The following is a 23,008-nucleotide window of genomic DNA, read 5'->3' as shown; positions in this document are numbered from 1 at the left end:
TACCTGCTGCTGCTGCTAAGTCACTTCAGTCGTGTCAGACTCTTAGCGACCCCATGGACTGTAGCCTACCAGGCTCCTCCATCCATGGGATTCTCCAGGCAAGAGTACTGGAGTGGGGTGCCATTTCCTTCTCCCCTGATACCTGAAGGCAATAAAACGTTGAGCAGGAGAGGGCCCCTGCCTGTCTATAATCAGAGAAGCAGAGGTTATGAGAGAGTGATGAGAAGAGTCCCTAACCCAGGCTCTGGGGGTTAGAGAAGCTTCCTGCAGAGAATGGCATCCATGCCAAAAACTAAAAGTCAAGTTTCCACAATGTGGAGAACAGTGTTCCAGGAAGAGGAATAACATACATTAAGCCTGGAGAGGATACTATCACTGAAAGATGTTCAGGTGAGTTCATTTGAGGGACGGATGTAGGTAGAGAGCAGAGAATGAGGAAGAGATGAAAATGGGGGGAAAGAGGCAGGAACAAGATCATGAAGGGTTTTAAGTCATATTTGGGTGTTTGCAATTTATCTTAAGAAAAACAAGACATTGAGGAGATTTAAATGAGGGAGGGACCTATATGTAAGTATTTGAGAATCTTTGCAATCCCAGGATCTAGTATGGTGCCCAATTCTTAACAAGTGTTTAATAAATGCAGGGGGGGGTGAGGAGGTATGGCAAGTATAGGAGAGAAGACTAACCAATAAAAAGATGGGTTTTATAGACTGTTTTAAAGTATTTATAAACACACTCATAATTTTAAGTGTATGCTATAAAACATTAGATCACAGTCACAAAACCATCACAATGTTTAAGATGTTAATATTACATCCTAAATATTAAAAACAAAACCATAAGTTATGTCATGAATGGTTCCTCATTGCATAAATTCAACAATTAAATGCTAACACTAAGGGAATAGGTGGCAAGTGTTCTGGAACCTGAGGCAGGGAAAGATGATTGCATAACCGTAACAAGTATGGGCTCTGGTTTATTCTATCTGCATTCAAAGCCTGGGTCCTAACAAGATCCCCAGATATGGAACATTGGCCAAGGTACATTTCTGTACCTCAGTTTCCTTGTTTGAGAAATGAAATGAAGTCAATTACCTCCATAGTTTATTGTAGGAATCAGGTTACATAGTACCTATAAAGAAACCACACCATGTCTGACAAGGGTGACAACTTAGTCACCATTCACTCCCCTCATAGGTGAGAAAGGAAGGCTTTAAAGCATAACATTATGAAGACTTTAGAGACAGTATGGAATGATCAAGGGTTGGAGGATGCTGAATAAAGTTTAGAAAGGAGAGTGCCAGAGAATCCTTACCTACTCTGAAATTTTATCTAGAATTAGGCCCACCGCCTTTCTTTAGAATTCAGAATTGAGATGAAGTTCTCACTCATTTTAGGTACTTCATTCATTCATTCCACAAGCATTTCTTCAATACCTACATGCCAGGCACTGCACTAAGGAGTTCTAGAGTTGACAATGAAATAAGAGATCAGAAACAAAAACAAAAAAGAAAAAAGGGAACCAGTATGTGAAGTACTGTCACAAAGAAAATTTATGCCTACAGGAAAGAAATGGAGAGATTTAGGCTGGGGTTCATCAGACATTTTGTGAAAGGTGACCTTCTTTTGCTTTCCTAAGCCTAGAGATGAAGTGCTAACAATAAAGGCTCTGAGCAAATTAATCACACTGCCAAGCAGAGGAAACGGTGTGGTCTAGATACATAGCAGATACACCTAAGTGTTACCAGCACGTCCTGATGTACTGATTAAAGTCTCAGGGTTAGCAGAGCTTGTGTGGACTTCCTGAAGAACCTTCAAAAATTAAGAATTAAGGAAAGTAGAGATAACACATAGGAAGTTTTACGTATTTTTTTATGTTAAGGCCAACAATACAGGCCAAGGAAAAGAGGGGTGGTAACAGTACCTGCTCATGAGACGAAGGTACAGACGAGAAAGGAGGAGCAGCAGCAGCTTCTTCAAAGGTACTAGAGAACTTAAAACCGAGTGTGAAGGATTTAGGAGTAGTGAATGGGAGGAGACTAGACACAAAAAGGAACAACAACAACAACAAATACATCTTTTGGGATGTCATTAAAAAGAAAAGGGAAAGAGAAAAGCCATTAAGAATTGTAATTCACATATGTTGTTCAATAAGGGTTTAGATGAACAAAGCAGAAGAGTAAAGCCTATCTTGTATTAAAAAGGAAGGATGAAAACTACAAAGCAATTTATCAGTGTAACCAGCATGGTCCGTCTCTCTCATGTATCCCCATTCCCCAAATGACATTATCTGAGATCCTTATTCCATTTGACTGGATAAATCATCCCCAAGTATTCTGGACTCTCTGGGAAATGCTTCACACTCTTCAAATCCACCTCAATTGTCCCCTGGCTCCAGGCTTCTACTGTGGACCATCACTTGTATAATTTGCCACCTCATCGGATGCTTCCAACAGGCCACTCGTCTCCTTTAGACTGCTTTGTCTAAAGCCTGGGTACAGATGCTTCCTCAAGTCTCAGTTAAAAGAAGTCAAACAAACAAGATTTTGTTGCTGTTTCGAGGATAATAGAGGGGTTGAAAAAATAGAAAGCAGTAAAACTGAAACCACTTTTATTAGATATGGTGCCCACCAAACCTACAAGGGGCTTCCTGGTGCCTCAGATGGTAAAGAATCTGCCTGCAATGTGGAAGACCGGGGTTCAATCCCTGGGTTGGGAAGATCTCCTGGAGAAGGGAATGGCAATCCACTTCAGCATTCTTGCCTGAAGAATCCCATGGACAGAGGAGCCTGGTGGGCTACAGCCCTTGGGATCACTAAGAGTTGGACACGACTGAGCGACCACACTTTTCAAACCTATAAACTAAGACCTCTCCCATCTAGACCATCTTTTAGGAACCTGCTTGTGAACCCACATATACCCTAGTGGAATGTCTTTAACATATCCTGGTTTTCAATAGAACAGGTTCCTAATCCCAAGGCCCAGAAAGACAAAGGAGTTTATTCCTCACTTTCTAGTGCTTATTCAAGACCTTGGGCCAGCCTCCCCTTTTCAAGGGAAAAACTCCAAGGTAAGGCCTTGCTCTATGGCTTTCCTTTGAGTGAGTTCATAAATATTCAAGAGCTTGCGCAGATTCCCAAGTCTGGATATTCACTTTTTAAGAAAGTTCCCTGTGATGTACAATATATCCTTGGTGTTCATCTAGCTTATACGTACTAGTACGTGTCTCTGAATCCCACCCCCCATCTTGTTCCTCCCCCGTGGTAAGCACGGGTTTGTGTTCAGCGTCTGTGAGTCACTTTCTGTTCTGTTGTATATATTAATTTTATTTCTAGATTTCTGGATATTGATTCTTTCACTCAAGATTCAGGACCTTGGTCTGGTTTGTGCTGAACTGCATCAGACTCAGGACACATGAGGTAAAGATCATATCTGCACATGTTTCCAGCCATGACAGGTCTCAGCTTCTTCTCTGCTATCAGCAACTGCTTAAATGCACACAAAGGCTAGACTACCTTGATATACAGAAATCCGAATGTATGCATAGTGAGTCAAGTTGTTCAGTTGTGTCCGACTCTTTGCGACCCCATGGACTGCAGCCCACCAGGCTCCTCCATCCATGGAATTTTCTAGGCAAGAGTACTGGAGTAGGTTGCCATTTCTTTCTCTGGGGGATATTCCTGACCTAGGGATTGAACCCAGGTCTCCCGCATTGCGGGCAGACATTTTACCATCTAATCCACCATAGGAAAAAGCATATTCTAGGAAAAAGAATCCCAAGATGCAATTCTGTCTGTTGTAAAGACATGCACTGTAAATTATAAAGTCAAACATCTTATTCTGAGGGGGCAAAGAAGCCACAACCCTTTTGAAGTCCAGGAAGAAAAATTTATCCTGTGTTCAGCTCAAGACCCACATGATGGGGACTAATGGTGTTCAGAATAAAGAATGATTACAAACCTCTGATTAAGTAGCTGCTCTTCTTTAAGTTCTTAAAATGAGCAATTTTTTCAGCCTCTACCCACCACATTGTTAGGATTGCTACCAAGACACTAATATATAAACAATTTGATATTTGTGAAGTTTTTTTTAATACTGGTGCATTAACAATATATCTGTATATTAAATTTTATTTTTCATAATTTAAAAAAACCGTGAAAGCCAAATACAAGCAAAGGGCTTAGATAAGTATAATGTATCACTTCAGCAACTATAAAAGAGGTCAGTCTTTGCAAAGCTTGTGACAAAATAATTTAGAGATAACAATGAAGATCTTGAATACCACAGAGGGGTATGTCCTCAAATTTTCATATCCTAAATTATATCCTTAGTTCATTTTGAAAACTCATTGCCATATATCCCTGGCCAGAGATCTTAGAAACCATTCATCTCTTGGAACCCTTAACTACTTTTGTTCTTTGGTTGTCTGAGAGTCACTAATTGATCAGTTGCTTCTCAAACTGCATGTCCCTTATAGCTAAAGTCCTCCTATAGAAATTGTATATGTAAATCTCCCATAAATGTGAATATCAACCTTGGGCTTCCAATTAAACATAACATAAACATACATTTATTTTAACTTCTCCCAACTCCACTAAGATTACAGTGAATTCAGTTCAAAGGCAGGGCAAATTTCTTAAGCTTAGGAATTCCTTGGAGGTACCAAGTGCCTTTGAGGTCATGGGAACTCAATGAAAACCCATATGTTGAATATGAAATCTCTAGTTCTTTTCCCAATATAACTCCTAAAAGGCAAAGTAGTCAGGTATATGCCCCTCAGCCAGAAGGTTGGAGAATTATCCCTAGGAAAAACTAAAACTAGACACCTAAATATATTGACATTTTGCACCCACAATGAAATGTCTTAGTTACATTTTGAGTCACAAAAGTGGGCAAACCCCACAATCATGAGACTTCCCAAAGAGCATTTAAAAGCCCCACTTCAAAATGTACAGCCAAGGACCACCACAAATTTAAGAAATACCTCTAAAATGAGACAGAATACAAAACAACAGGAAGAGAAAAGAGATCTAAGTAAGAGTCAGAGATAATGCAGAGAGGAGAAGAATATATGAAAAGAACTATTAACTGTCATGCTCCAAGAGAAGATTTTTGGAAACACTACAAGAATGAGGTACTTTAAGGTGATATCAGAACCACAGAGACACAAAACCGCCCTCATTTTTGTCGCCTTCCAACTCCCACACCTGATTTCAGCATTCATCCATGGACAGAAGTGTCTGAGTCCAGCGCCATACACCAGGGGACCTAGGAAATCTCACCTCCCCATAAATCAGGTAACAGGTAGACAGACCTCAGTCTCAGCTGTGGACTTTGCAGTAGCCCATGACCTGATTCCAGACCCTCTCAGCCACAGTCCATGAGCCCCTGGCAAACATTATCTCAAACACTCACCCAGGGACTTCCCTGGAGGTCCAGTGGTTAAGACTCCACACTCCCAGTGCAAGGGGCCTGGGTTCAATCCCTGGTGAGCGAACTAGATCCCACTTGTTGCAACTGAGAATCCTTAAGCCCCAACAAGGGCCCACATGCCGCAACTAAGACTAGGTGCAGTCAAATAAATACATACATAAATAAGTACTTTGTAAAAAAAATAAAAAACAAAAACCACTCACTCATGGATGAGAGGTTCTTTGTGGAAATGCAAGTTTCCAGAGAAGTTCCAGCACTCTAGTGAAGCAAAAAAAAAAAAATCAATTTGGATGTGTGAAGTGGGTCAGAAGAACTATTTGACTTTACTTTCATCTCCTCTCCTCCAAGATGGCACAGGTAAGGGCCAAGAGATCTTCTCTTGCTTGTGATTTCTCCTGCACAAGAAAGAGAATGTGTGAGTGAGCAACAGGGTTCTCCAGCTATGCAGGATGCTGCCAAAGAGGTTAATTTCTCTCATACATCCAGAGTAATGATTGGGAGCTACGTGACTGGGACAGAAGTCACATAGTGACTTAAGTGGAGGGGATAGAAGAGACTGGGAGAGTGGCAGATATATCTCTAGGGGAGAATTGAAAGGAATTAACTCCAACAGAAACTCTATCCTGTCCATGAGCTGCTGGGAATGTCTCACCCACAGATCTCCCCAGGTGGCCCACAGGCACCCTACAGAACTCTTCATGCCTCATCCATACACCCTGTCATCCTGTGACTGGCTACTTGTGCATGCTCCCAACAGTGACAGCAAGAACTGTATTTGGCAGGCATCTAGTGAGCATGCACAAAAATCCAGTCCAAATATACTAGACACAGAGAGTCCATAGACTTGAACTCCATCTTTGGGAAAACACAAGAGGTTGTCACCCACTCAAACTAGTGTGTTGCAGAATCTGGAAAAGTCATACAAGTTTAAGAATTCTGCAACAAGCAGCAGAAGGCATGGACCAGGTTACCCACAGAAGGACTGAGATTCAGAATCTCTAGCAAAACTAATGGAAGTCATCTCTCTCCAGAAAGCAGTTATTAAAAAGATAGAGGAGGTGACTGCTACTTCAAACATAAACAGCAATGCAAAACTTAAAGGAACATGAAAAAATCAAAGTAACATGAAACCAAAGGATCACAGTTTTTCAGTGATCAAAACCAGAGACATGGAGACCAGTGACTTGGCCATTAAGAATTAAAAATAGCTGTTTTTAAGAAACTCAATGAACTACAAGAAAATACAGAGGCAATTTAACAAAATCAAGAAAGCAATATATGAACAGAACAAGTAAAATCATTAAAAAGTGCCAAACTGAAATTCTAGAGCTGAAGAATAAATAAATTCAACAGAAGCCATCAAGCAGGAAAAAAGTCTGTGTTATGGAAGACAAGAACTTTGAAATTATCCAGTCAGAAGAGAATAAAGAAAAACATGGTAAGAATGAAGAAACCTATGTTACCTATGGATTACCATCAAAACTCACAATGTTTTAAATTATTGTAGTTCCCAAAAGAGAGGAGTGAGATGAGAGCAGAAAGTTTATTTAAAGAAATGATGGCAGAGAAAATCTGGAGAAAGATTTGGACATCCAAATTAACCTGATAGATCATCAAATAAAAAATCAACATAAAGAGATACTTTCCAAGAAACATTACAATAAAAATGTCAAAGATCAAATCAAAAAGAGTCTTAAAGTAGCAAGAGAAATAAAGCATGTAACTTTGGAAACCCCCAATAAGGCTATAAGCAGATTTCTCAGCAGAAACCTTAGAGGTCAAAGGAGAATGGGATGGTATATATATTCAAAGTGCTGAAAGAAAAAAAAAAACTGCCAAATAAGAATATTTTACCTAGCAAAGCTTTCTTTCATAAATGAGGAACATTTGCTCTAGGACAAACAAAAGCTAAGAGTGTTCACCACCACTTCCAAGCTAAAAGATCTGAAGGGAGAAATAGACAATACAAGAGTAGCAGGGAATTGAATCTTCCACTTGCAACAATGAATAGATCAATCTTACATTAAAAAAAATTTTTTTTGGACTTGAACCATACTTTAGACCAAAAGGACCTAACCAACATATATGAAACATTCCATTCAACAGCAGCAGAATATACTTTACTTAAGCACACACAGAACATTCTCCAGGATAGTTCATATGATAGGTCACAAAGTAAGTCTTAGTAAAATTAAGAAGATTGAAATCATACCAAGTATCTTTTCCCACCACAATGACATAAAACTGAATATCAACAAACAAGAAAACTGGAAAACTCACAAACGTAAAGTTATTCATACTCCTGAACAACTAATGAGTCAAAGAAGAAAACAGATATCAACAATATCTTAAAACAATTGAAAATGGAAATACAACATACAAACACCTACAAGACATCACAAAGGCAGTTCTAAGAGACAAGTTTATAGTGATAAGTGCCTATACTAGGGGAAAAGATCTCAAACAACCTAACTTTACATCTCAAAGAAATATAAAACCAAGAACAAACTAAGTCTAATGTTAGCAAAAGGAAGGAAATGAACATTAGAGCAGAGATAAATGAAATAGACACCAGGAAAAATTAGTAGAAGAGATCCATAAAACTAAGAACTCCTTTCTTGAAAAAATACACAAAGATGACAAATCTTTAGCTAGAATAACTGGGAAAGATCAAATAAATAAAATCAGAAGAGACTTTGCCACTGACATCATACAAATAGAAAGGATCATAAAGAAACATTATGAACAATTGTATGTCACCAAATTGGAAAGCCTAGAAGAAATGGATACATTTCTAGAAACGTACAATCTACCAACACTAAATCATAAATACAAAACTTGAACAGACCAATAATGAGCAAGGAGACTAAATCAGTAATTTAAAACTTTGCAGCAAAGAAAAGTGCAGGATCAGATGGTTTCATTGGTGAATTCCAAATATTTAAAGAATTATAACCAATCCTTGAGGCATCAGTTCACACTTATTAAGATGACTGTCATCTGAAGGACAAGAAATAAACATTGGTGAGGGTGTTGAGAAAAGGTTGTAAGAATATACATCAGTATAGCCATTACAGAAAACAGTGTAAAGTTTCCCCAAGAAATTAAAAACTATCATATGATCTAGCAATCCCACTCCTGGGCATATAGCCAAAGGAAATAAAAGCAGGATCTTGAAGAGATATCTGCACTCCATACTCACTGCACCAGTATTCACAAGAGCCAGGGTATGGAAACCTCGTAAGTGTCCATCAACAGATCAACAGAGTATTATCCAGCCTTGAGAGAAAAGGAAATCTTTCCTTTTGCAACAACATGGATTGACCTTGAGTACATACACTAGTGAAATCAATCAGAACAAATACTATATGATCTTGTTTATATGTGGAAGTCATAAATGCCAAACTCATAAAAACAGAGTGGCTGTCACCAGGTGCTAGGGATGGCAAGAAAAAAAAAATAGGAGAGATTGTCAAAGGGTACAATGTCCAGTTGTAAGATGATTCATTTCCGGGAATCTAATGTACAGCATGGTGATTATAGTTTATAATATGGTATTATATACTTGAAATGTTCTTATCACAAAAAAGGAAGGCTAATTATGTGATGTGATGGAGATATTAGCTAATACTAGTCATTTTGCAATATATAAGTATCAACTCAATATGGTAAATTTCTTAAACTTTTACAATGTTATATATCAAATGTATCTCAAATAAAACTGGTAAAAATCACAATGGCAAAAGTTATTATCAGTAAAAGTTGATATGCATTTAAAAATGTGGTAGATCTAATTGTGAAATATTCCAAGGGAATATTTTAGAAAAGTAAAAATAAAGCATTTTGAGGTGCTTTAAAAACTAAAGCAGAACAGTATGGAACAGTTTGTGATAAGTAAAAATACTATATATATCTATATCTATCTATATATATATATATCATGCACACACACACACAAATATATATGCATATACATTGTGATATATATGTCTCAGAAGATAACAGTTGAACAAATCTCCCAGGGAAGCAAGTAGTAGCAGTAGTTTTGGGGTCTAAGCCACTTGGAATGCAGCTACACTAGCTGCTCCTACTAGAGCTATGCCACATCTGGCCCTACTCTGGAACTGAGCTTCCAGGGCACCATATAAATCTGCTGCTGCTGCTAAGTCGCTTCAGTTGTGTCCGACTCTGCGACCCCATAGACGGCAGCCCACCAGGCTCCGCCGTCCCTGGGATTCTCCAGGCAAGAACACTGGAGTGGGCTGCCATTTCCTTCTCCAATGCGTGAAAGTGAAAAGTGAAAGTGAAGTCGCTCAGTCGTGTCTGACTCTTCGTGACCCCATGGACTGCAGCCCACCAGGCTCCTCATCCATGGGATTTTCCAGGCAAGAGTCCTGGAGTGGGGTGCCGTGGCCTTCTCCGGCCATATAAATCTAGTCCCTCCTAAATGGTCTGAAGCCGACAGAGGCTGCAAGCTTTTGTTGCTTCCTCCTTTCACACAGTGCCAAAGCATTCGCAATCAGACCATTTACTTCATTAGACAGATGGTCGGAATGCAGGATGCCAAGTAGCTCCGTATTCAGTTCAAACCATATAGACATTGCCCTGGGGCAGGGGGGTGGGAGCCCCAGAGCTGTCTGTCTTACTGTGTAACCTGTACCACAGAGGGAGGGGGTATTTCCCCCGCACTTCCTGCTTCCGCAGTCCGTTCCAAAGAAATGATTAAAACGTAGGAAAATATGAGCCTTTGTCACCCATCACCACTGAGTAATAATCACTTCAGTCATGAAGGAGTCCGCTCCGATAAGGAAGCACACTGCCTGGAAAATGTAATGTTTCATATTCATGCATCTGTGCTCTTGCAAATGCCTTCTTGGCACCATCGTATTTTGTATGATTAATTTTCCACTAGATTTACAAAGGAATAAAAGTCCTTCTTTATAGAAGTTTGACTTGTATTTTCTAAGTAACTCCTGACACCAAATGCTGAAATTATGCCTTAGCTTTCTGCAGGGGAAAAAAAAAAAAAATGTTATTTTCTCCAGCTAGACATTTTTAGTTGGACATTATCTTTTCTAACATAACTCTAAGTTTTATCTTTTTTTTTTTTTTTTTTTTTTAGCAAAAGCACATACTAGATAGGCCTTATAATATACTGAGCCTTCAGGTCTATTATAGCCCTCCTAAACTTCCATGTAGAAAAAAACAGAGTAAAACTCAGGGTCCCAGTTCTCCAATCCAGGACATACAGAGCAAGCTACTGCACAACCCTCAGGGTACAATAGTGTACACAGGAGAGCTCTCTAAGAGAACAGCATGACACTGCCCTAGGCTTGACACCCGTTCTCAGAATGCAGAGTCATCCCTCTCTTCTGAATTTAAGTTAGGAAAAGTGATAGAAGGGCTTTCCTGCTGGCTCAGACAGTAAAAGAATCTGCCTGCATGGCAGGAGACCTGAGTTCGATCCCTGGGTTGGGGAGAGCCCCTGGAAGAGGGCATGGCTACCCACTCCAGTATTCTTGCCTGGGAAATCCCGTGGACAGAGGTGTCTGGCGGGCTACAGTCCCTGGGGTCACAATGAGTTGGACATGACTGAGCAACTAGACACACAAAGTGATAGAAATTTCAAGGTCCTATGTCAAATGAAGAACCAGAAAGCAAGGTATTCATCAGGGGCCATGCTGTACATGATAGGTGTACATTATGCATATATATCAGGAGGCACTATATTTGGAGACAGCTTTTATAGTCAGTAAACACTATAGAACAACAATAACAGCAACAACAAACAGCTTCCTCTCACATCCCCCTAATCCTTCCTTCCCTCATCAAACACACATACTCCCACAAAATTTGATTCATTACATTTATGATAGGCCCAAGAACTTATATCTCTAAAAGCCTCCAGTGATGATCAGAGTGGGCAGGGGTCCCCAACCTCTGGGATCTAAGGCCTGATGACCTGAGGTAGAGCTGATGAAAAATAATAGAAATAGAGTGTACAACAACTATAATGCAATGGGATCATCCTGAGGCCATTCCGTACTCCAGCCTGTGGAAAAATTATCTTCCACCAAACCAGTCCCTGGTGCCAAGAAAGGTTGGGGCCCACTGAGCTAAGGGACCACCTTTCTAAGTCAACCTTTAAGTCTCTTCCAGAGCTTTGGTAGATAGAAAATATGGCCTGTGCTCTCCAGGAGCTTGAAATATAGTTAGACAGTTAGAACAGAGCAATATAGGTATTATACCAGCTGTATCAGTGTAATAAATGTTCTAGGAATACAAAGATTTCAGAAGCTCCTCTCTGGAGGAGGAGGACCCCAAGATAAGTGCCAAAAAATGTGTAGGATGTGCAAAGGCAAGAGAGATGAAAAGGCCACTCATGGAGAGAGACACAAAAAGAGCACTGGAGTGAGCTGCGGCATGCCCAGTGACACCTGCAGGTGGGTCCTGGCCATGAGCAGCGCCGTCTGATCTTGAGACAACAGCTCTCCCCTCTGGAGAGCTTCCACCCAGGCTGGTTTACCTTATGAGCCCTGAAGCGGAAAGAAGAGGGGTCCTCAGCCTACTATATCGATGTAGGCAGCCTGGGGTATCTTTCAAGACCCAACTCAAATCTAGCCTCATTTCATAAAGCCTTCTCAAGTCAACCCAAATCTCTTATCTTTTTCTCCTCGGAGCCCAGCTAGACATGAATTAAGAGCACTTAATCCAGTTCCCTGGATTACATACACACAACACATCCTGAAAGGCTCTGCTGCTTGCCCAGTGCCACAGGGAGAGGGGCCAGGTGAAGGAGACCTCTGGTCTCTTGTTGAGAACCCAGTGCCTAGAAATGGGGAAGTTGGGGGGCTAAGGGCTGATGGGGCATGGAATTTTCTTCTGGAGTGAGAAAGATGTTCTAAAATTGATTCTGGAGACAACTGTGCAATTCTGTCCAAGAGCCACTGAATTGTACACTTGGAATGGGTGAATTATATGGCATATGAGTAATCTCAAGAAAGCGGTTAATAAAAATTAGGGTCTTCCCTATTTTTAAGATTTCCACTTCCAGAAATATGGAGTAGACATATTTTACCCTATTCCTCCTACTAAGTATAACTAAAATCCATGGCCATGGCATATATAAACAACACAATGAAAATCTGATAAGTAGAGAGAAGACATTCAAGAACACTACAGATAATTCAATATTCTGAAAAGTTATTCAAGTAACCCACAGTAAGGGAGAAAAAATGGAATATAAAAAAAGAAAACAAAAATTAAGATGGTACATATAAACCCTAAAATATGTAAGAAGTTACAGTAAACATAATTGTAAGAAGGAAATTTATAGCACTAACTGATCATGTTAGAAAAGAGAAATCTTAAATCAACAGTCTAAGCTCTTGTCAAGAACCTAAAAAAAGAACAAGATAAACTCAAAGCAAGCAGAAGGAAGGAAATAACAAAAATCAATTTAAAGTAAGAAAACAAAAAAGTTAATGGGAGAAAAAAACTAGTTCTATGAAAAATCAATATAATTGTCAAACCTCAAGCAAGACTGACAAAAAGGAAAACATGAATTATCAATAACAGTAGTAAAACATATGATATCACTATAGTCCCCACAGACTTCAAAAGGATAATAAGGAAATGCTAGGAATATCTCTGCAAGCATAAATGCAACAAATTAAGTGAAATGGACCAACTCCTCAAAAACAAACTATCACAATTTATCCAACATGAAATACAAAACTTGATTCAGCCCATAACTATTAAAGATATTAACTTATAATTTTGGAACTCCCAAAAGAGAAGTTGCCAGACCAAGATGGTGTCACTGGATAATTCTATCAAACATTTAAAGAAGAATTAATATCAATTCTACATAATCCCTTCCAGAAAATAGAACAGGAAAGAAAAATTCCCAGCTCACTTTATGAAGAGAGTTTTGCCCTGATACAAAAACCAAACAATATTTTAAAAACCATAAATATTCTTAAATATAGATACAAAAAGTCCTTAACAAAATAGCACATATAATCCAGCAACACATGAGAATTGTATATCAATTTACACCCTAATTTTTAAATTTTTATTTAAAAAAAGAATTATACACATGACAGGCCAGGGTTTATTTAGAGATGCAAGATGGGTCCAATATTTGATAGCCAAACACTGTAACTCACTATATTATTAATAGTCTAAAAAGAAAAATCCCTGATCCTACAAATTAATATGAAATTCACATTCAATAAAATTTGACACCCATTCATGATTTTAAAAAAATAAAGTAAAACTTCTCAGTAAGGAGAGAAAAATTCTTCAACTTGATCAACAGACTCTACAAAAACCCACAGCTAGCAGACTTACTGATGAATGAGTGACAGCTTTCTAAGTTCAGGAGTAAGCCAAGGATGTTTGTCCCCACTGCTTTTCATCTATAACTGTACTGGAAGTTATAGCCAGTGTAATGAAGTAAAATAAACAAATAAAAGGCACACAGGTTGGAAAGGAAGAAATAAATCAACTCTAGTTGCAGATAATATGATTGTCTCTGTGAAAACAATCTCCAAACAACTACAAAACAAAAACTTTCTCAAACTAATTGAATCTGCAAAGTCACAGAATACAAGATAAACATACAAAATTGCATTGCTATATACTAGCAATGAACACTTGGGACAATGAAAGTTAAAAAGCAATAGCATTTAGTGTTGTTCAAGAGTATAAATCAAACAAAAATAGAAGGTGCTATTCTAGTAGAATGAACTGGAAATAACTTAGATGTCCTTCAACAACTGAATTGTTAAACTGTGGTATACCTATACTATGGCATACTGCTCAGTAATAAAAAGGAATAAACTATTCAAACAACTAGATAAATATCCAGAGGAATCTGAATACAAAGAGCCAATTGCAAAAGGTTAATGTGCGTGTGTGTGTGTGTGTGTGTGTGTGTGTGTGTATGCACGCTTAGCTGTGTCCAACTCTTTGCAACTCCATGGACTGTAGCCCACCAGGCTCCTCTGTTTATGGAATTTTCCAGGCAAGAATTCTAGAGCAGGTTGCTATTTCCAAATGCGGGGTTTCTTTCTGACCCAAGGACAGAACCTGCAAATTCTTGTGTCTCCTGCACTGGTAGGCGGATTCTTTACCACTATGATACCTGGGAAGCTAAGAGCAAATTCTAGAGAGCAGAGATGTTTCTGCCTACTTAGGGACCAGGATGCTTTCATGTGTGAGGTGAATGTGATAACCACTACACTGCAAAGTTTACATACTAATTCTATTTAGATACCATTGTTGAAATGACACAATCACAGAAAAGTTGAAGAACTCAGAGGTGTCCTGGAATTAGGTACAAGGCGGAAAAAGGAAGGAAATGGGTATAGCTATAAAAGGGTAACATGAAACATCCTTGTGGGGATGGAACAGTTCTGTATCTTGACTGTATCAATGTCAGCATCTCAGTTGCGATATGTTGTAGTTTGGCAAGATACTCCCAAAAGGGTAAACTAGGTGAAGCATAAATGGGATCTCTGCATTATTCCTTACAATTGCATGAAAAGCTACAATCTGAAGAATAAAACTTTCATTTAAAAAGAAGGTGGCAAGCTTCATGAAATAATATGAATAAAATTTTGAACAAGCAAACATTTTCTAAATCTAAGTATCTTGTCTAGATACTCATCCACCCCTCCACCTGATTGTTCTGTAGGCCTACTAGGAGCAGCGTGGTGGGTAAAGGGTAAGGAAGGTCACACACCTGGAAATCATCACTGAGCCTTGGAAGTCACTCGATCAACTTCAAGTTAGACAAAATGCATTCCCCACCCCCAACCCCCCTACCCCCGGCAATCCAGATTCTGCTCCACAGCCAAATAGGAAGGAGATTTGAAATCTCAAAGACTTTATCCTATCTAGGAAAGAAAAGCATGAGGACAGCAGTCCCCACAGACCTCTAACCAAGATTAGCAAGATGACATCTGTGACAAGAACTGAAGTTCTCAAGAGACTTATTAAGTGAGGAATTGAGGTCTGTAGTGGCCATGATTGTAATTCGAAGCAAAGGGAAGGTAATTCACACTAGAGATTTCCCTCGTGCCTACAGTTTGCAAATGGAAATGTAAAATAGGAATTGAGATACAAAGGTGAGAAGGAGAGATTTTAGTCCCAAATTGCCTGGCTGTCTCGAGGCTTGAGGCAACCACCCCCTCCATCCCCACCACCCACAGGCACATGACCTCCAGAATTCCTTTCCGGATGTATGTTGCCAGTAACACAGCAGAATCCAATTTCGATCATGTGGTATCTCCTGTCATATCAAATTGTCTCATCAAATCATTTTCTATATAGTAAATTTAGCAATACTCTGCATTTCACACACAGCTTTCTCAAGTTGAAGAATTTGTCATTCCAATGCTAACACTGCCCTCTAGTGGCTGGAACAGGCAGCTAGCCGGGCAGAGCTGAACTTAACCTGTTTGCTCAGTTTTCTTTGTCCTATTGATAGCATTCTCCTCAACCAAAGCAGCTTCACAAGCTAAGGATTTCTTTTTGCTAAAAACCAATTCATCCTATGATATCATGCACAAGCACATTAGAACAGTATTTGCAACTAGGTTAGCTAATATGACTATGTTTAAGCCTCACTGGTGATTTAGTCGCTAAGTCGTGTCCGACTCTTGCAACCCCACAGACTGTATCCCGCCAGGCTCCTCTGTCCATTGGATTCTCCAGGCAAGAATACTGGACTGGGTTGCCAATTCCTTCTCCAGGTGATCTTCCTAACCCAGGAATCAAACCCAGGTCTCCTTCATTGCAGGCAGATTCTTAGTAGTATCTAAATTTATCCCACATTTTAAAGATTTGATAGGATTCTCCTTAAATATTCTTCATAAATGTATAATATCCATGTTACAATATTAAAACATTTGCCCACAACTATAATAATACTTATGGTATAAGATGAATATTTGGTTTCCATTGCCATTTAAGGAAGAAAGCATGACTCTGCATCTTTAGAAGGCAAGATGTTGGGGAGTTGTATATATGACACATGGTTTGAAGGATCACAGATACGACTTTAGATCCAACCCTGCTACTGGTTAAGTATCTCGGTCAAATCACTTGATTTTACGATGCGTTGGTTGCCCCTTCTATAAAAATGGAAATAAAAATAATGCCTGGCTTGATCTGAAAGAGACACGTGCACCCCAATGTTCATCGCAGCACTGTTTATAATAGCCAGGACATGGAAGCAACCTAGATGCCCATCAGCAGACGAATGGATAAGGAAGCTGTGGTACATATACACCATGGAATATTACTCAGCCATTAAAAAGAATTAATTTGAATCAGTTCTAATGAGATGGATGAAACTGGAGCCCATTATACAGAGTGAAGTAAGCCAGAAAGATAAAGACCATTACAGTATACTAACACATATATATGGAATTTAGAAAGATGGTAATGATAATCCTATATGCAAAACAGAAAAAGAGACTCAGATGTATAGAACAGACTTGTGGACTCTGTGGGAGAAGGTAAGGGTGGGATGTTTCAAGAGAACAGCATCGAAACATGTATATTATCTAGGGTGAAACAGATCACCAGCCCAGGTTGGATGCATGAGACAAGTGCTCGGGCCTAGTGCACTGGGAAGACCCGGAGGGATTGGGTGGAGAGGGAGGTGGGAGGGGAGACCGGGATGGGGAATACATGTAAATCCATGGCTAATTCATTTCAATGTATGACAAAAACCACTGCAGTGTTGTAAAGTAATTAGCCTCCAACTAATAAAAATAAATGGAAAAAAAAAATAAAAATTAAAATTAAATAAAAGCATCAAAAAAAAAAAAAAAATGCCTGGCTCACAAACAAAGTGGGAGAAACTTAGAATTCCTGGCATAGAATAGCTTCTTCAGAAATCATGTCTATTATGAGGTATAAATTTGTGTCAGTTACACAAATATAACTGACAAATGAAAGTGCCAAAGAAACAAGTTATACAGGAAAAGTCATTAGGAAGAATTATGAAAAATAATTTCCTTTCCAATATAATGACCAAGATAGGAACATAAGCTCCTATCTCCAAATACTGTATTTTTTTTAGTAATTCTTCGAAATAATAGCATTTACTGTATGACACCCAGTGTTTTCAATACTTTACATTAGACATTTAATCCTACAAATATCCTACCAGAAAATCAGCAACAGAGAGATCAAGGTCCCACAGCTTGTCTGAGGCTCCATGGGCTTTTGAACCAAGACACTTAACTGTGCCCTTCTATGACTGTGTGGGATCACCTCCTTTAGACAAGCCCAAGCATGTATAAGGGATTGTCAACCTGAGATTTGTGTTATCACTGATGGCTTACTCTCAACAAGACTGAAGATCACACTGACTGGTTTTAGAGAATAGAGAAGTGAGCCACCACCCAAGAAGCAAAACATACATTTCTAACAAGAAATCCTCCCTACCCACTCATTTTATTTGCTTGCCATGCATAAACCAGAAAAATGAATAAGCAAAATGTTTTCACTTGTTCAGCATTTTATGATATATGGTTTCTTCCAACTCCTGAAGACTATTTTTATCCTCACAACAATACTGACATAGGAAAGTGTTATCCCCCATGTTAGACATCCAAGGCCAAGATGGGTCAGCAGTAAATTATCCAAGACCGCAGAACCAGTAAATGTCAGAGCTATGAGCCATAAACCCCATTCTTCACTGCCAGTCACATTTCTCCCCTACAAGGTCTCTGTAAATAAGGTCTCTAGAAAATCCTGTTCCCAAGTAGATCTCAAAGCCTATTTTCAACAACACCAGCAGTGGAAAACCCAGTCTTTATTAGGGGGAAAATGGAAGAAGCTGGAGGTTGATCAGGCCAGGTAATTCTGAAGGAGCCATTGTCGCCTTTTCCTGTTTCCCAAGTCAGCTGTGCTTCCTCCAAGTGATGAAGATTAGGGCAGGGACGGCAGGTGGAAATGAATCCTCACACCTATCTTTAAATCCATCAACAGAGAGAAACAGATCATCTGCCAGCTCTCAGGATGCATTGCTGCATCAGGAGGAAACACATCCTATTTTGCCTTACAATCAAGGGGCAATGAAATTGGTTTTGTATATTGCTATTTCAGAACTTCCAGTGAAAGCTGAAGATGATGAAGAGGCACTTCTGAAAATTATCACATCAGACCTTTAGTGGTTCATCCTACCCAAGTGTTCCTTTAGGCCCACATCTATATATTCAAGCTCCATCTATCACATCCTAATATCTTATCTTCAAAAGATATTTTAGATGTTAAGTTGGAAGGATGCAGTCCCTTAAAATGGCTATTCTCCATCCTGAGAAATCTATCAACTATTCATGTTTACAGTCTTCACTCAAAATGAAGCCATACGTATTGCCTATTTTATTGAAGGGGGGAAAAACCCCTCTAAAGAAAGAACTGGCTGTCTGAGTCCCAGCTACCATGATGTCTTATGGTGGAGGCGTGAAGCTTCAGTGGCCTTTCAATGCAAGAGGCAAAGTCCCCCTCAAGCATACAGCGACAACGAAGACTACACTTTCCAAAGTTGCCTGGCAAATTATCTTGTCCCCCACTAGAAGGAAAACAAATCCCTACAGATACATGCAGCTGCAAGCAATTACTCATCTCCATTAAACACTCACTAAAAAGACTAATTCAACGGACCTGATGTCTACACCTGTGTAAGCAAAGTAAACAAGTTATAAGGAGAAAGGGCAACATCTACATTAGAAAAACAAAACAGAACACCTGTCTATAAAACCTGTAAATGGTCATTTTCAGAACACCGCTATTAACTAATCAAGGCACCCAATTACCCTTCTTGTTAGTAAGTGGCCTGCGTTACTCCAAGAATTAACAACCTATGGCTTCTGTTGCTAAATATTGTCAGTCTCCTGCTACATAAAATACAAGTCTCATGCTACTCTTTTAAAATGGCATAAAATTAACAATTTGAGAGAGACTATAAGGTCCAGGAATACCCGCCATCTTCCACCCAGGGACTGAAAAATATGTACTTAAAGGTTTCACAAAGCAACAAAAAATGTCAAGGGCGTGACTGTGGAATATTGAGTTGGCCAAAAAGTTCATTTGGGTTTTTCCATAACATCTTATGGGGCTTTCCTGGTGACTCAGACGGTAAAGAATCTGCATGCAATGCAGGAGACCCAGGTTCGATCCTTGGGTTAGGAAGATCTCCTGAAGAAGGGAACAGCAACCCACTCCAGTATTCTTGCCTAGAGAATTCCAAGGACAGAGGAGCCTGATGGGCTATAGTCTGCGGGGTCACAAAGAATCAGACATGACTGAGTGACTAAGAACAGCATGTGACATCTTATGGGAAAATTCAAATGAGTCTTGGCTAACCCAATACAAAATACTACCCATTCTGAACATGACCTAGGATCCAGCATTGTGCTGGGAACATTTCATTGGTTATTTTATTTTCACCACAAATATACAATGTCGCTAGTATCATTTTCAAAGTTCAGAGAAAAGAAGTAACCTGTCCTTATTTCCACAGCTTGTGAATAATCAAACAGCAATTGGAATCCTCTTACTCCAAAGCCCAAAGTCTTAATCACTCAGCTGGTCTACATAAGGGGCTGAGTGTTTAATAGATGGAATCTCAAATTTAGCGAACATGTTGAAATCAGCTGAAGAGTTGTTTTTCAACACTAATATGTGGATTCAACCCCCAGGGAATGAGTAAATAGATTTCAAGTCTGTTCTGGACTTTGGGATTTTTTCTAAAATTTCCCAGGTTAACTCTCTTGTGTTCTCGAAATTACTGGAATGATAATAACGTGGGGCTCCTGCTTTCCTTTTCTCTTTATATCATGTTCTGGAAATGGGAGCAGTTTAGCAAGGGCTTAAGAGAGTTGGTTTGGGATCATTTGAATCTGGGTCTGAAACTCAGCTCCATCACTTCCTGCCTTTGTAATTAGGGCAAAGTTAATATTGCTAAACCTTGGTTGTCTTGCCTATAAAATGGAAACTCAATTGATTGTGATTATTTAAGGACTTGGCATGGTGCTGACAAGCAGTAAAAATTCCAAAAATGTCACTACTGTTATTACTACCATCACCATTTTTGAAATATTGCTTAACTTATTAGTTTAGTGAGTTTGTTAAATCAAGATGGAAATCATGCATAAAATAACACTATTAATGTTGATAACCATCCTGGTGATTACCCACTGGTGTTTGTGAGATATAGTCACTTATCACCTCATTTAATACTCATCACATCTCTGGCATTATTATTCTATATTATATGTGAAAATAAAGTCCAAGAATACTATCTCTTTCCTAATTTCATACAGTTCCTAAGGGCAGAACCAGAAATTCAAATTGACTGTCAAGGTGGTTCAGGTTCAAGTAACACTGAATACAAACTAAAAGTGGTATTTTTGCAGAAACATATCAAAAAGTATGTAAGAGTTTTTCTCCAATGTAGAATCAACAATTTGAGGTTATCTTTTGAACTGCCTGTAGAGTTAGCTTTTAAATACAAGATAAAATCACTCTTTGTTGTTATTTTATATGCTATGAATTGTGACCCAGCTTGATCACTCAATCCATGGTGCTTACTTTTAAATGTTTCTTTGAGTATGGATTTTTTTTCAAACAATGGACAATAGAGTTTTCCATCAATGAGCATGTTCAAAGAAATTTGCCTCAGATTCTGCAGGTAGTTTCAGAAAAGGAATTTCAAATTGATGAAGCTATAATAGCATTCTACCAAAATGACCGAAAAAGTTTGAACCTCTTTGGATGGAGAAGGTCTGGTTTGTTTTTCATTCAAGTTTCCTCATTTTATTGCAGCAGCTTATATATGTCTAGACTTATTTCTGAGGCACAAATGAGACATCAGGACATCTCCAATGACTAAGATTGTTACAGGAAAAAAAATCAATTTTCACTCTGGTTTCCAGTTGGTCCTTTTTCTTCAGCTGGGAGTCATTTTTCCCCTGATGCACACAGATGAAATCACCTGACCTCATTTTTCTTTGATTTCATAGAAATGGCCTCTATAAAGTTATCCTGGAGGTTTATTAATTCTCATAGTAATTCCTTTACATTTTAATAGCTCCTCCTAAAGTTATATATTTCTATCAAACCCATAATCTTTATGCAATTGAGGATATTCTTTAAAATGCCTGAAAACTCATTTCAGAATCTTAGCCCTGCTCGGTAATAACCTAGAGAGGTGGGATGGAGAAGGGGGTGGGAGGGATGTTCAAGTGGGAGGGGACATGGAAAACCTATGGCTGATTCATGTGAATGCTTGGTAGAAACCAATGGAATACTATAAAATTATCCTTCAATTAAAAATAAATTTTAAAAAGAAAAGAATCTTATCCATAAGTAAATATGTATGAAATACAGATAAGGAAAAATTAAGGACCAATATAGGCAGCAAATGGACATTAGGTCCAAAGACTATGATAACTAGAAGGGGTACTAGAGATCATTCAGTCCAACTCACCCACCCCTATCCATGAGTTAAATTGAGGCTAAGAAGCGTCAAAGGACTTGTCTACAGCCTCTCAACTAGCAGAGTGGGGACTATAACTTCTAAAATGTTTCTTCTGACTCTTAGGGTGGGGTCCCACATCAATGTCTGCATTGCTTCAAGCAATAATAAGATAGCTCCTTCAGGTAGAACAGGTTTAAAAAACGTGATCACTGTGGACACAGCGTGGGGAGGAGTGTGTGGGTCAAACTGGAGAGCAGACTGACTTATATACACTACCATGTATAAAACAGATAGGTAGTTGGAACTTGTTATAAAGCACCGGAAGCTCAGCTCGGTGCTCTGTGATGACTTTGAGGGGCTGGTATGGAGGTGGGAGAGTGAGGTTTGAGAGAGAGTGGATATGTGTATACACATAGCTGATTCACTTCATTGTACAGCAGAAAGTAACACAACATTGTAAATCAATTACACTCTAACAAAAAAAAATATTTAAAAAAATAATAAAAAATAAAAACATGGTCATAATGAGATATGAGAAGGATGAAGGAAAAAACACTAATGTTAAGTCCAGAACTGTTAAATTCCAAGAACTAGAGAATCAAGTTTCCTCCGGCTTACAAAGGGACTTGGAGACCATCTGATCCTCACTTACTTTACAAGTAAGTAATCTTCGTGCAGAAGAGTCGAGATAACTAAAAAAGTAACAGCAGTAGTTAACACATATTGACTTTTGCTCTAAATCGATCACTTTCCTAAGACGCTGATATGCACATTCTCAAATGCCTCCGCAGATAGGTCCCATTAGTAGTTCTGTTTGTAAAAGAGGAAATTGAGCAAAGGAATGTCATTACCAAGGTCACATGGCTGTTGTGGTAGGCGGCCTTCTGAAATGGCCCCCGGGATCCCTGCCTTCTGGTACTCATATTTACTAGCGACTGACTGACAGAACACAGCTAAAGTGATGGAGTGTCACTTCTGAGATTTGGCTACAAAAGACTGACTGGACTTGACCTTCTCCCTTCAGCTCTAGCTTGCTCGTTCCAACGAGGCCAGACGAACACCACAAGAG

This window comes from Odocoileus virginianus, chromosome 2 (genome assembly GCF_023699985.2).
Source record: "Odocoileus virginianus isolate 20LAN1187 ecotype Illinois chromosome 2, Ovbor_1.2, whole genome shotgun sequence".
Taxonomy (NCBI): domain Eukaryota; kingdom Metazoa; phylum Chordata; class Mammalia; order Artiodactyla; family Cervidae; genus Odocoileus; species Odocoileus virginianus.
This window is presented reverse-complemented; position numbering follows the sequence as displayed.